The sequence below is a fragment of the Lampetra fluviatilis genome, chromosome 17 (genome assembly GCF_964198595.1).
Source record: "Lampetra fluviatilis chromosome 17, kcLamFluv1.1, whole genome shotgun sequence".
NCBI classification, from domain to species: Eukaryota; Metazoa; Chordata; class Hyperoartia; order Petromyzontiformes; family Petromyzontidae; genus Lampetra; species Lampetra fluviatilis.
Genome location: NC_136291.1, coordinates 8,316,938 through 8,332,562, shown reverse-complemented (window position 1 = coordinate 8,332,562; position 15,625 = coordinate 8,316,938).

The following is a 15,625-nucleotide window of genomic DNA, read 5'->3' as shown; positions in this document are numbered from 1 at the left end:
GTAAATGTAACTGACTGTAAACACATCAAACACCCAACCCGTTTCAAAAGAGGCAAACTGCTATCTGCAGTTTACAAATGTTTAATGAAATTTGAAATAAAATATGTTCCGCACAGTTTTCTTTCAAAATACATCACCATAATAGTAAACATAGCTTTTTTTCTCCAAGTTATACACAAATATAGCATACATGTTGCTTGTGTAGTGGCACTCGTCTGCAGACCGAATAATTGCAGTTAGGTTTGGTGAATCGTACGCAGACAGAGATCTCGTGAAACAAATTCACCTCATCGTTTAATCCACTGCTGGATGACGGCCTCCTCATACCATGTCGATCTTTGGGGGAAGAACTGGTTGGGATGTTACTCGCTGTGTGATGGATGTTGTTAGTCATGGCCTGGAATTGAACTCCGCAGGTAATTGAGTTCATAACACCATGTTTAGAAACTACTACGTCATGAAAACACATTCCTGCGGAGGGAGCTGGTAGGAACGTTGGGTTGCTCGGTCATTGGCCAGGGTCAACGGCGGCGTGGTGTATTCCGCAAATATGCCCGGGCGGGCACAAGCCGGCGTGAGTAGGTTAAACGTTGAGTTTTATAAGGGCACCACGGGGTGACCCTCCCACCCCCACCCAGCCCCCCCACCCAGCCCCTCCACACCCTCCCCACCCAGCCCCTCCCCACCCTCACCTCCCCACCCAGCCCCTCCCTGCACGACGGACGGACACAATAATCCCCTGTGGGCTGGTGGAACCAGTGGGTTCCTACCAGTATATGCACCCTGAAGGCTGATTTGGTGTATGCACGTGGCTGTCCAGCAAGTAGGTTTACGGGCTATAGACATAGTTTTGATGTCCTTGAATGCGTGCATTTCCTCAATTTATTTTCTCGTTTTCTTCCGCACGCAAAAAATACTTCCATGTATTTTAGGCAGGCATCCCAAACAACCTAAGTTGAAGGTGTTCAGTAAAGATATTTGTATATATATGTGTGTAACTTTCGTTTTTACAGAATGCATACATATGTCACGTATGTTGTTGAACCTTTTTTTCACACCATACGTAGCCGACCATGCTATTCGGACACTTGAAAGACGTTGTTGTAATTAAACACAAAGGTAGGTTACTATCAAATGCTGTACAGTCTTCATACATGAAAAAAAATGTTGCCCACTGATGAATGAAAAAAAAACACATTAGCTAGAGGGTTAAGAAGTGATTCATGAACCTAGGTTTCCTGCTACAGCTGGCTGATGGGCGCTGTGGACGGTCTCTTGCATGTTGTTGTGCTGTATCTTGTGCATAATGCGCAATGTGCCTTTGGACCGCGGTTGGAAAGCTTGCTGCCGTTGGGAGGCACACAACCATCCGAACGATTCTTTCCCAAAGGTCATGGCAATGAATGCAGGGGTGGTGCAGATGATGCTGGTTAGCAGTTATGCCGTGTATAGCCAGGAATGCATGGAGGTTTAAGGGCAGGGGTGGGGGGGAGGTCGCCTTCTGGCGTGACCAGGCTGCATTGCTTGCTTCCCGGACGTGACTACAGGAGCACATGTACAGCTTGAGCACTGGGCTACACCAGTCTCACTCCATCTGGCAGCCCAGTAGATAATGTTATTTTACCCCAATTATTTTCAAAGCTGCAACACAGACCAGCTTGAGCGATGCAAAAAAAAAGCAGTTTTGTCGTTGCCAGAAGAGTCAATTAAAAGTAGGCATTTGTGATAAGGTTAATTTACTGGGTGATTCTGAATAAAAAAAAACACATCATTTCGCTCCATGAAGGTGGTTGTTGGATATGAAAGTGTCTTACTCGTGTACACGATTAGATAAATCTTGAGCTACGCTTTTCAGTCTCCTGTTCTATGTTCTTCAATCATTTTGTGTAGTTTATTTTTAAGCAGTTGTGCTTACCATCATTTGGAAATCTAAGACGGTTAACGTTTCTCAATTTAAGTCGTGTTTTATTTCTCCATCTTTGAGACTCCGGATCGTATGGATATCACTGTGACGAACTGTGGCTTGCGGGTGATGTCTTGTCTGACGCCCTTTGTGATGTGTGTTTTGGTATTTGCACAATTCCCACGAAGCAGTTCCATTCTTGCGGGGTTTTTATCCCTTACATTAATAATGAAGGTCTTGGTTTATGAGAGTAACCAGTGGAATAAGAACGACTGGAAACAATTCAAGAACCGTTTGAAGAAAGCTTGCAAGCTTGGGCTCAAGATAAACACGAGCAAAATAAAGTCACCTGCAGAAAGTTCAAGAAACAGTTGAAGGTATCCTGGAGGCACGCACCTGAAATTTGGACCGGAATATAAAAAAAAAACTTTAAAATAAATAGGTGGGTGAGAGTAGGTTGAAATGCGTTAAAACAATTAATGTGGTAAATGAAAAGCAACATTGCTCCTCCATATACTTTTTTTTACCGGTGAATATTACCTGCAATGACATGGATCAGTAATATCGACGTTGACAAGGAAAATGTAACAACATGAAAAGTGTACAAAGAAGCATGGAGGGGTGAATGTTGGGGATTCCACTGAGACAGACCGAGGAAGACATGACTCAGAAGACACATACAAGTTATAGACATCGTTTACGAAAGGTGAGCTTGATCAGGATACACCGGGGATGATGGCAGGTGGCCGAAACTAACGATGGAACGGCAGCCAAAACGGCGAAACGTGCTCGAGAAGGATGCCCCATGGGGAGCTGGAGCAATGATTTCAGCTCGTGTGCAGGAGCAACGTGAATTGTTGCATCACGAGGCAATGATAAATGATGGTGGCTTAAGGGATGCCTTCATCCAGCAGTGGCTGCTGATGATGGTAAGACTATTAAAGGATGCTGTAACGGCCACTCCTTCACCTCATCTTGCATATATATATAAAAAAACATTCCATTACACATGACGTAAAAAAAAATAGTAATAACCAGAAACCTTTATTTTAAAAAAACAACCCTGATATAACACGTGCTCGGCGTTTCTAGACCTCATGCTGCTGCTGCGTACAGATGTAAGCACCGCATTAGTATTATGTAATGAAATAATCCGACATGGCAAACAATGCGAAGTGACTATGATTGTCTTCGCCTGCACGATGTGACTCGGCGCTTGTCAAGAGCGTTAACCCCCCACCCCCCACCACCCCCAGGCTGCCTTTGGTTTTGACAACCAAGCCGATTTGTGGAAAACGGTGGCTTGGGTCTTTTGATTTCTAAATATCCAATGCTGGGGAAGGACAAGCACCTGTGTGTCCCAAACCATCAAATATTATGAATCACACGTCATGCCGAAATAAATAACACGCTTCTTTATCAGACCACCTATATGCAAATGCACGATTTAGAAAATTAGTCATACAGCTGGTAATTTTTTTCAAAATATATTTATCTATCTATCTATATATATAAAACAACAACACCCGATATATATCGTATAAAATGCAATATTATATATAATCATTTATACTTTAATTTATTTTTTGGGTCTTTCGGTAAGGTCACGTAGATATAACAATAAAATAAAAATGAAAATAAAGTGAATAAACTAAATAAATATTCTTTTTATTTTATTGTTTTATCTAAGTGATTTTATCGAAGGACCCAAAAGAATATGAATGCCTGCAGTCACGAAAGCGTTAAGTCAAGATTAATACTATAAGTTATTATATATAATATTACAAGGCATTAGACACAAATATAATTATATAATGATGAAGGAATTGGAAAAGGCACTCATCTTTACTGTGCCAATTCAGATTTGCATGGCTACATTGTGTGCACATTCTTAGAGTAGTTGAGCATAGCACAACCAATGCATGGACAATGCTTTGTTTATATTTTCACACACTAATTATGGTCATAAACGCGATCATATTTGTATAAATAAATAATTGGAAAGCTCAATTGAATAACTGCTGTTTAGTTTGGGATTATTTTTTTTATATATTTGCCTTACAGAAATTCGTATTTGCATTCCTCATATTGACTCAATTATTTGTGTTTGATAATTAGTGCTCTTTAAAGAGAAATATTTTTCGTAGTAAATATTTCATGGTGGCTTTGAATGTAAGTTATTGAGCTCATAATTTTACATTTGAATGCTATGAGTTGGAGTGGATCGGTTTTTGGCTAATTAACTCAATGACATGTTCGAATTACGAATTGCCAATGTGCGTGGGTGTTATCCACATGATAAAGCAACAGTCTCGCCCGCTGTAGAGGTGCTTTGTAATATACAGAATGTAGCGCACATCCTGACGTAAAATTATGTTAATATTTGAAGGTTCTCATTTGTATGTTAGTTATGGAATGTTCACGCAAGTACTCTATGACCCAAAAGCAGTTACGGAGAAAAAACGCAAATTTAATCTCGGGAAACATTTAAAGTGCTCGGTGATTTAAAAAAAATGTCTTGAGAATGAAAAGCACAAAGACCCCTCACTCTTCTAGTTTTAGATAACTTTATAAGTGGATCAACCGCGCTGATAATTTAATGGCTTTTTTTTTTACACATTCATATTAGTAGACCTTACTGCATGTGGGAAAAAGTAGCGGCCACGTGTTCAGTTTCCAATTTGATCACTTAGACGGGGCTGAGATCATTGTGCACACACTGACGATCTTATGATGTGGCATGCAAGTCGCGAAGGCGAGCTGTGTCTGCCTTGCTGATTTTGAGGACACCGTTGCGTATTTTAAAATTTTAATGCGAGGTTTTTGTGCAATTTATGACTAAGTATAGCATTTCTAAGCTAATTCCAAGGTTGTAAATAGATTTTTAAGGTTGAGATACTTGCTTCAAAATCCGGTGGGCCATCATGTGTTTTCATTGTTTGTGTGAAATGAGTTCACGTGATACATCCAGCGACTAGAAGCTGCTTCTGCTTCAGCTTCATTCGCCGTAATGTAAACAAATGCACACACACATATATATAATTCAAACGAATTGCATTATGAATTGGAACGATTCATTGAATTGGTTTGGGAGCAAATAGATGCACCCTAAGATTATTGTTCAGGCCAGTTAACACACAATGTCGACTACAATCAGTTTTGGTGCAAGTTTCTTAAATGCACCCCCCACCCCCCCGACTATGTCCATCCAGCAGCATAAATCCCTACACCACAGTTAGTTGTTCGGCATGGCACGTTTGGTGGGGTAAAGTGTGGGCTCTGAACACCTCTCCCAAAACAGAATCAAAATACCGTATGTATTTATGCTGGAGGAATCCGATTGTCTATAAAGCTCTTTTGCACAGACGTCCAGTAAGGGGGGGAGGTCAGAACGTGACAGCAACAAACAGCACAACAAGAACAAGACATTGGGCCAGTATTGAAAAACAGGGCAACAAAAAATACTTTTCACAGGGGCCTGTCTGGAGGTTCCTCGAGTGGAGGACCTTTTGCCAGCCAGTTTCGTGAGCAAGCAATTGCAGGGCACCACCACGTAACGAACTTCAAAGTCGGTGGAGAAATGTTCACACCGGATTACCCATCAGATGGGCTGAGAGACAATTAACTGAAATATGAGATTACCACTTTCCAGTGTTGGTTTAACCACAGCGCCGCCTGCATGAAAATAAAAAATAGTCTCTCTACAAATACAAAACAAGGAATGTATTTTATACTCTTTGTTTTTGTCGGTAAAGTCAAGTAGGTAAAAAAAAAGGAAACAAATAAATGTTTTAACCTATGTGACTTTACCGAAAAAACCAAAGAGTATGGATCCTTGCAGTCACGAAAACTTCAAATCTATAATGTATTTGAGTCTGTTGCTTATGGTGGCCAGTGCAGCTAGAATAATTCAAAGAAAAATAGTTTATGTTGCTTTGAACTCTTCTGGGTTCTGTTGAGTACAGTTCAATGCTGCGTACCTGGCAATGCTGCCGAGTGCATCCGGTTCAGCATGGCACATCGCCCAGATCTGCAGGAGTCCACCGAAACAGTCGTTCACACTCCCTCGTGTTTGTTGATGACAATCAGCCCTGGGCTGGGTTGAGATCTTAATAAGGCAAGTCTGCCAAGCTCCAATTTCGCAGCAGCCAGGATACACTTTTTTTATCGGCCCAGTGCATGCCAAACATATGGAAGGGCTTGAATGATTCGTTGGGGGGGGGGGGAGCATACTGTGAACTTTGTATCAGGTCTACGGTCGCTCTCCGATGCGTTTTCAGGTTTCACCGCGTGTTGCTCTGCATGACCTCTGACTTTTCCCCATCACGTGCCGTGAATTTCCAGCCCTGTGGCGAGAAACAACGGGCATCTTGCTGAACAACAACAACAACGCTATGCAACCCGCAAAAGGCGTCGGAGCTGTACAGCACATCCGACAAAACCGACGCGGTAGTCACGTCTAAGAACACATCAACCCAGGTCTGAATTCAAGTTGGCGTGCGTGCGTGCGTGCCTGTGTGCGACCAGTGCTGGTTGAACAAATTGTCCATAAATGGCTGCGTTGTGCAGTCTACAACCCTGGACCCAGTGTGCCTGTGCATGCGTTGATGGAGAACACGGAGCAGAAAGATATCACGCGAGTTCTGTGGCCCTGCTCTTTAGACGGATGTGGTGGCACATGCCGATTTGGAGATGAGGTTATCGCTTGTGTGTTACGTATCTTTACGCAGTGCAAGAGGATACCCATAAGAGTATGGGCTACAAGTAGGTTTATGATATATAAGTACCATGTTTAAGCGTGGCTGTTCTCAGGCACTCCACTTTTTTCCCACGTGAAATAAAATAGCCTCTACTTTTTCCTCAGCATCCCAAGCAGTGGACCCCTTTAAATTCAGAAAGGTTTTTTTTTCAGATTCAGAAAAACCACACACATACGTGTCTCCACACCCAGTGAGCCTATAATTCCTGCAAAAGCAAATCCTGATTATGAAAATAATACAAATGCACAGAAGCACTCGGGCATCGGTAACATTCGATTGAAATGCGCTGGCGGTGGTAACATGATGACTCTTATTAAATGCGTGACGGGAGAATGGCGTGCGTGCCGTGGATGCGCGATTGAGGTGCGGTGAGACTGTGCGATGGTCGAGACTGATTGGAGCGGCAATGAAAGCTCGGTGACAGCAGAATGAAAGTGTGATGGCAGCACAGTGGCAACATGACAGAATTGCAATTGAAGAGCAATGCCTATGGGGAAGGCAGGGGGGGGGGGGTCATATTGTGTGTTTTTTTGTGGCGGCTGGAGGGAAATAATGATTTGAACTGTCTATGGCTGCCAATGCAGATCATATGTACAGCTAAATGCATCAAAGAGTGCCCGTGCTCAAAGATTCTCCTCCGTTGTTGATGCTGACCTAGTGGTGCAAATTGCACGTTCCTATGGTTGGGACAAATCTGTTTGAAAATTAATCCTTGATGACTTCCTACATAATAAAACTTGTGACTGTGATTTGAACTCTACTACAGCACAGTCTTATTGGATCAAGGCAGTAGCCATAGAGTCAACATTGGGGGGCACCAAATCTTCCAGGGCGTCTAGGGGTCCCAACCCAGAAAAATATCTAAATTTGAAAACTCATTTCCTGCCATTTCCTGCCTAAAATATTTAAAAAAATCAATAACAAATGGGTTTGGACTTTTTATTTATTTTTTACAATAATGTCTAATAGTGTATTGTATTACATTGCTGTTTTTACTTTTTTTTACCATTTCTTGTTTCATTGTATGTAATGTTTGAGATTAGGGATTAATAAAGTGCAACCAAAACCACAATCATATAAACAAAAATCTATGCATTGATTTCTATGAAGACAAGTCCAGATTTTGTGGCCAAGGTTGAGCAAATTGTTTTTATTTACATTGCATAGCAATTATTATTATTATTTTTATATTTTATGGCAATATATTGGGGGGAACATTTTGAGCATATTTGAATATTGGGGGGGATGTGTATTATAATTACGGCCTTGGATTGGATATAAACATACTGATTTTTGTCTGTAGTTTATTGTCCCTCCCTCGCACCTCCGATTAGCACGGTTGGCAACGTGTGGTGCGAATTAAGTTCAACATACATAACATATGTACTCGCCCACCATATATACAAACAAAGACGAAGATCCCCCTATAGCCTTAACAGACTGATGGGGCAAGTGCTGTTGGCAAGCACCTATGAAGGCCGGCAAGGCACACGAGGGAGTAGGTGACCAGCCTGGCCGCCTTTGTCTCCCTAGTGGCGATGTTTACACACTTTACCAGGTACTCATTTGAGGCTGAGTCAACCTCGGGGAGACCCAGGACTGATTCAGATAATTGTCAGTGGTGTTGGCCGTGAGATTGAATCGAACTCGGGTCGCTGGGTTTGTAGCGCAGCGTAGCACTAACCGCTTACACGACCGCTCCCCATGCATACAGTAACATGCACATCACACATGAGATATTGGAATATACCTGTTTTCTATTTATTTATTCTAACATGCTTCAGGGGCCGTGTTTGGCTGCCACAAACAACTCCTGGATATGCTAGTGTCTAAAATTTACCAAAACAACCCCTGGGTGAACACGCAACTTTTTGTGCAATGTCAAAAAAAAACATAGCTTTTTGTTTGACTTTTTGTTATCCTTTAAGGCAGCGTTATTGATGAACGTGAATTTTGTTGTTGTTGTTATTTGTGCTTGTGCACCACTGCCGACGCAGCAGCGTCGCACAAATATTTCGGCGGAGCCAGGATTTTTAGATAGAGGCGGCAACCCCTCCAGCAATGAAAAATGATAGTAGTTGTTAGAAAGTAAGGACTTGTCCCTTGCTTTTTATTCGACGCGTTTGCGGCGATGGCGAAGCCATCGATCGAGGGTCGAATTCGAACCGTGCGTGCTCGGCATCGCACTCGCTGAAGGTCTCGGACCGTGTTCGCGAACACAAGGCAGATTTGAAACAAGGCAGAACCAATACCTCTGCAGTGGCTGATCATTGTTATAACGCAGTGGGGTCGCACGATATTGTTTTTTCCGAGACCAAGGTACTCTGCAAACCTTCGGGCTACTATCAAAGATTTGTCCATGAAGCCATCCAGATATATAAACACTGAGACAATTTCAACCGAGAAGATGGGTATAAGCTGAGCAATCATTAGAAGGACGTTATTAACCAAGCAAAGTCGTAACTTGCTGTGGTGCTTCCATTCTTCCCTGCCGTTTGGCTGTCATCTCCGACTCTCTGGGTTGCATTGTTGGGTGCTTCTGCATTAACGAGCTAGGGTCTCACTAGCATGGCCACCGCTGTCCCCTTAGCTTCGATGTACCGATGGTTCTGGCTGTGTGATGGGCTGTGTGTCTCACTGGCGCGACCACCGTTACGGTGGTTCCCTTGCGTGGACGCTCTTGCCTCATAGCGCAGCTTGTGTTACACATAGACATGACATTAACTTACTAATCCCCCTAATTTCCCTGCCTAATCTATCCCATCAACATAGTGCTAATCTCCCATTAACACTGCCGTTGTGCGCATATACGGGGATGATACTATACTCTTTGGTTCTTTCGGTAAAGTCACGTAGGTATAAAATAAAATACATTTAAATCACGACGTTTCGAAGGAGATGATATTCTTAGGCGGCAACGGAAGCTAATTTCATGCTAATCTCTCTCCGCTAATCTCTCTCTCCCTAATCTCCCCCATTAACACAACTGACGTGCTTGCGTCCAGGGATGGAATTCCTTTCCAACTCAGACCCCGCTTGCTTGCCCATCGCCACATAAATAACCTCTTGTTGTAACAGCTCTCTCGCTGGCTCAGAAGTTCCACTGCTTTATTATATTTTTCCGCCTGAGGACGACCGCTTGTGTTGCGATCGAAACGTCGTGATATATTATTTTTCGTTTTATTTTTCTACCTTCGTGACTTTACCGAAAGAACCAAAGAGTATGGATTCCTGCAGTCACGAAAGCTTCAAATCAAAATTGATTATTCTATTATTAATGATGGGGGGGGGGGGGTGCAGCATGTGGAGTGACATCACGCGCGTTACACACATTTCTTGACTATTATATATTTTGTATAAACCCCAATGGTCCGATCGGGGGGTGGGGGGGGCGGCACGTGCCACCCCCACCCCCCACTGGCTCCACCAGTGCAAGGAGGCCTCGGGTCACGTGCGCCTTACGGTACGACGGTCACAGCGTGCCCCGTTTCGGCACGTTCGTTTTCACCCCTGACCGCGTCGTTGGGTGTTCGTGCGTATTTGGCCGGCTACCACCTAATGCCATCGAGCTCGGTGCTCTTGGTGCTCGAGTTGTTCTCGCGGAGTGATTGCGGCAAGCTCGGGCGTGTACCGCTGCTCTTGCGATCTCAGCATTTTAGTGCCCTGCTCGGGCTCGGCTAAGCATTGGGCTCCGTGCCATCTCGTTGATACACACTGGTATGTCGGCGTCGGCCAATGTTGTGCCACTGCAGGGAGCCTTTCAAGCTCGCTGTAAACTCTGCTGACATTGTCTCCTCATGAAAGGTATTACTTTTTTGGGATGTCGCTCATTTGCATTTGCTAATAATTTCCCCCACTTTGTGGACGTGCGTGCACGTGCAGCTATTTGTGGGCACGTGTGCATTCGCTTTATTTGTATGTTCTGTTTTCACGCCCGAAATGGCAACTGCTTTAATAGTCAGACATGGGGGATGATTGCCACTGAGATATCCTTTGTGTTGAAAAAATTGAAAGGACTAGCTAATGTTTAAAATGTCCCTCACCATTAGCCTAAAGAGGGAGACGATGCACAGGCGATATTTGTGAATTGTTGATGTCATTTTACATGCATGGACACCCTCAATTGTACTTGCCTCTCTTAAGTGTGTTCAGCTTTCAGACAATATTATTGTGAAGATGCTTCAAGTAACCTACTGTTGCATAATATGAAAGAGGCCTCCATTCTCCTCATTTAAAAACAACACATTTCTCTAATCTGTCTGAGAGTTAGAAGTATAAAATTAGTAAAACTAGTGAATAGTCACGGTTTTCACGTAGAATATTTATGAGAATATTTCCACTCATAGAATACCCATGAGGTAGGCGGAACAGCATAGCTTATATGAAAGAATGTAGTTTTCTTCCCAATCTTATATTAACTTCTAAAGTAACAGGATTATTTAAATTTACAAAGGTTAGTCACAAAATCTTTAGAATATTTTAAATACACTGCAGTCCTCCCAATGCAATATATATATTCGTACTGTGTATATTCCTTTTTTATTTCTGTGTTCCAGGTTATTATAGCAAAAGCACGAAATTGGGTTTTGTCAATTTTACTAAAACTATTTAGACAACTCTCTTTAGTTATGCAGTACAGTACATATATATTGTATGATCGAGTGCATCATTGTACATTCCATCTGCCAGTCATCTTGGTTGGTTAATCTGCAACATTTGAGTCGGTCTTGTGACCTCCTGCCAGCAAGCCTTCTCAACTTCGGTTGGGCTCAAAGTGAACCTCGTCTGGCACACGTGCTGTCGTGATGACACTGACAGCTGTTGTTGTACATGCATTTGTATGGATATTAATAGTGGCAATCCTTACTCTGAAGCAACTTGACATGTGTTTGTATTTCATTGATATCCATTGCTGTACAGTATTCCCTCGTTGTCTACGAGGGATAAGTCCCGTACTCGTGAATAGCAAATTTCGAATTACATACGCATTACCTTTGTAGGACTCGTACTCCGGTTGTCTTTCTCGCTCCGTTTATTCGCACTTTAGAGTTCACACCTTCTCCTCATCACTGCTCCGTGTCTCCCCGTTCGCTCCATTACGCTATCCGCCATCAACGACACTCTATGTCTCTCCGCTCACTCTCCTGCTCTCTCGAGGTCCGTTACTCCGCTGCTACCCTACTCTGTATTCTCTCTCTATCCACTGCTACCGTACTCTGTCCTATCTCTCTACGTTCTCTCTATCCACTGCTACCGTAGTCTGTCCTATATCTCTACGTTATCTCTATCCACTGCTACCGTACTCTGTCCTATCTCTCTACGTTCTCTCTATCCACTGCTACCGTACTCTGTCCTATCTCTCTACGTTCTCTCTATCCACTGCTACCGTACTCTGTCCTATCTCTCTACGTTCTCTCTATCCACTGCTACCGTTATCGTATCTTCTTTACTCACTGCTGCTCCTCTCTTCCCTGGGCACCGATCACTCCAACTCCCACCAAGACTCCGTCTCTCCGTTATGCTGTCCTTTTATCCCCACACTAATCAGTCCCAATCAATTACCTCACCCCCCGCTTCGCCACTCGCCCCCAGGCCCCCAGCCTCACGTGGCCTTATTATTCCCGCCAGAGCGGCGCCAGTCATTAACCACTCACCCTCCTAACCAATCACCGGCCTTCGTCCTCGGTTACCCCTAATACCTGTCGCACATTTAACGACGTCTCCCTCACGCCCGACAACAACAGCCCCGTCCTCAGATACCCCCGCTGTGCATTGCTCGCTTGCATAGCAACAGAACAACAGAACGCGTGGCACGTCATATGTCAAGTCCAACACCTTCAATAAATACGTAGGTAAAAAAAACATTAATATTATCATAACACAAACAATTAATTGGTTATAATAAACATGAAGTAAATACAAAAACAAATATTAAAGTATTATATTCTTGGTTCTTTCGGTAAAGTCAAGTAGAAGGGAAATAATAAAATAATAAAAATATAAAACATTACAATTCTCACGACGTTTCACACCTAATGATGATTGCTTGTGTTGCAGTCGAAACGTCGTGAGAATTTTATTGTTTAATATTTTTATTGTTTCCCTTCTACGTGACATTACCGAAAGAACCAAGAATATTAATCCCTGCAGTCACGAAAGCTTTAAATAAAAAGAAATTAAGTATTAGTTAATAATTTATAAATTAACTTACCTCAAATTATGATCATGCTACGCATCATCACTTGAATTTATCGCTTTATCTCATCACTTTCTCGCATCACATTCTCTCTACTTTATCTCATCATTTTCTTTGTTTCTTTCTCTCTCTCGATGCATTTTTGCAGTTCCAGATGCAGTTCGCAGATAGCCAAAATTGCGGAGAGCAAGTTTGTGAATAATGAGGGAATACCGCATTCAAACAATTACATGATGCGAATATGGTGTAAACAACAAACATTATGCCAAGAGTAAACATCTTTTTTCGCGTAATATTTTATTTGGTTTAAAAATTTGTCGCTGTTCTTTCACTGATAGTGTAAAGCAACTCACGGCATTTGTATAATGCAATACACGCGGCGTGTTTGCCTTGAGTTTATCAGCACAGCCGTTGCTTACGTCTGCCGCTTCCCCGATTGGGAATCTGTGTCTCCCCATGAGCTCATTTTAGATTGTCCCGCTGTGGCCAGATGCCTTTAAAGCAAATAATTAAAAGCAACCTCGTCAACCAGTTCATCCTGTGAGCCGAACAGGATCTGCACTGCATGGAGCTCTGCTTTGGGTGCACGGCTTGTGCAGCGTGAGAGTTTAAGCAGTGCTCGCCTGTGTTTCTCGAGCGCTGACGAATCCACAGTTACTTTTACAAGTATCGTAGCGCCGGGAGGTTCATTCCTCCGCTCTGGCAGTTGGCGTTCTCAGCATACACGCGTTAAATGGTCTGCTAATCTCCAACAACCCAAAGTATGGCACCAACATTACTTACATCGTAAAGGACACATAGCCCGCATCTTTTCACCTAGTTAGCCTGCACGAACAAAGCTCTGATATCTTAATGAATTGGTTTTGCCTCCTGCCCCCCTTGGTGCCAGCCTATACTTTGAAGTAGGCCTGCCACGACATCACATCTCACGATTTGATACAATATGTATCTTTACGATGTGACTTATCGCGAAATGGGTTTTGCATAACGTTGTAATTGTAGTGTATTTAGCGTTTGTATCGTGTATTTTTTTATGGTGCTGTGCCATATTTCCGGTATGAATAAATTAAACCAAAGTTCTTCAGCTGGAGTTGACTTAACACAAGCCTGCCATAAGCCTGAGATTAATTGCACCTCAGGTTGGCTGAACGGACATGCCAAAAAGTGTGGCTTTAGGTTTAATTTGGCACAAGTAAAACCCACTGGGCAGTCAATTCTGATTTTCGATGTGGACCTGGTTTGCAGACACCTGGTTACAGCAGCAGCAACCACAACAACAACGTGGACAAAACAATCCAAAAATAACCAAACACTGTCAAATTCCGAATGGCAAGGTCGTGCATCAACAATGGTATGATCAGGACAAGAATTGGATCCCTGTCTCCATTTCATTTTTAGCACCAAGGCCCCCATACTGACTGTGTTATTCCGCTGCTTTCTGATTTACATTGTGCTTAATTTCTGTACTTTTATTTGATTTGTTTCGCTTTTGTCATTTTTGCTGACCGAGGTAACTCTTGCAAATTAGACTCATCCGATTTCTCCTGATTTCTCACCTGATAACAAAATAATAAATATTGGTGAATGGCGGTTTAAACCCCCATGACCAATGGTAGCATCAGCAGGCCTTGGCTTTACAAAGGGATGAAAAGCACATCACTCTTATGAATGAGTTAGCATCAGAGAGATTTGTCCAGAATTCCCCATTTCCTCGTATGAATTGATTTCTTTTAGGTCTGCTGCATGCAGAAATACACTCCACACTTAAGTTTAAGAATGGCCTCAACATTCAAAACAAGGCCCTCTTGAAAGAAAGTAATTTGTGATTTAGCAAGGTTTCCCTGGGTAAACAAAGAAAACTGTGTATCGTATGGGAAAGGTCATCGAATTTCAATCTCGAACACCAACACCGTATTGCTCCTGCTTTTTTTTTTAAGGGACCTTCATCTTGGGGCTACTTTACCGTGAGGCGTTCACTTCGCAAAATAACTCGGCGGTGGGTTGAGGCTCGCTTGGGCACACTCGAGTGCCCTGTGGTGGCAGGGAAATCCGCGGGTGAGATCCATTAATGCTGGAGCCGCATTCACGAGAGCGTGTATACGGAGCGCGAAGGGCTCCGTAAGTGCACTGCGAGATATGAGGGACCGGGGGGCGTGTGATCCCATGGCCTCGCAGGTGCATAATGTCACTTCCCTGTAACACCAATCTCCTGGGCTGATCATTCTGCCCGGTTGCCTCCACACGTATGAACCTGCCACTGCATACGTCGTACTGTTAACGTAGTTGTGTGTGTGGCTCTGGTATTATGCGTACGTGTTGATATTTGCTATTAATGATGCATTTTATATTTATGTCGGTAGGCATGTCTCTAAATATGTAAAAAAAACGTTTGTACTTTTATAAATTAAGGAATTGTTCTTTACCACTGGGTATTACAGTGATGTCTAGTACCAGACTAGCCCTGTAAAAATATGTATTTATACGTATTGTGCAGTGTACTATTTATGTGTGTATGGTAATAATAATAATGACTGATCACGAAAAATCGGAACGTGTCCCAGAGAGCATTCACTGGGGAGATGGAGTGATGATTGAACCAGGTTTATTACGTCGCAAGATTGAGAATAGACGGTGACAGTTTCAAGGGGCCATCATCCAGCAGTGGAAAGGGCATGGCTTGAAAGAGGATAATGTATAGCCGTTTGTCATTGCCTCCACTTCACTATGTAACTCACCATCGATGTAAGCCGTGGCCTGGAATTGAAC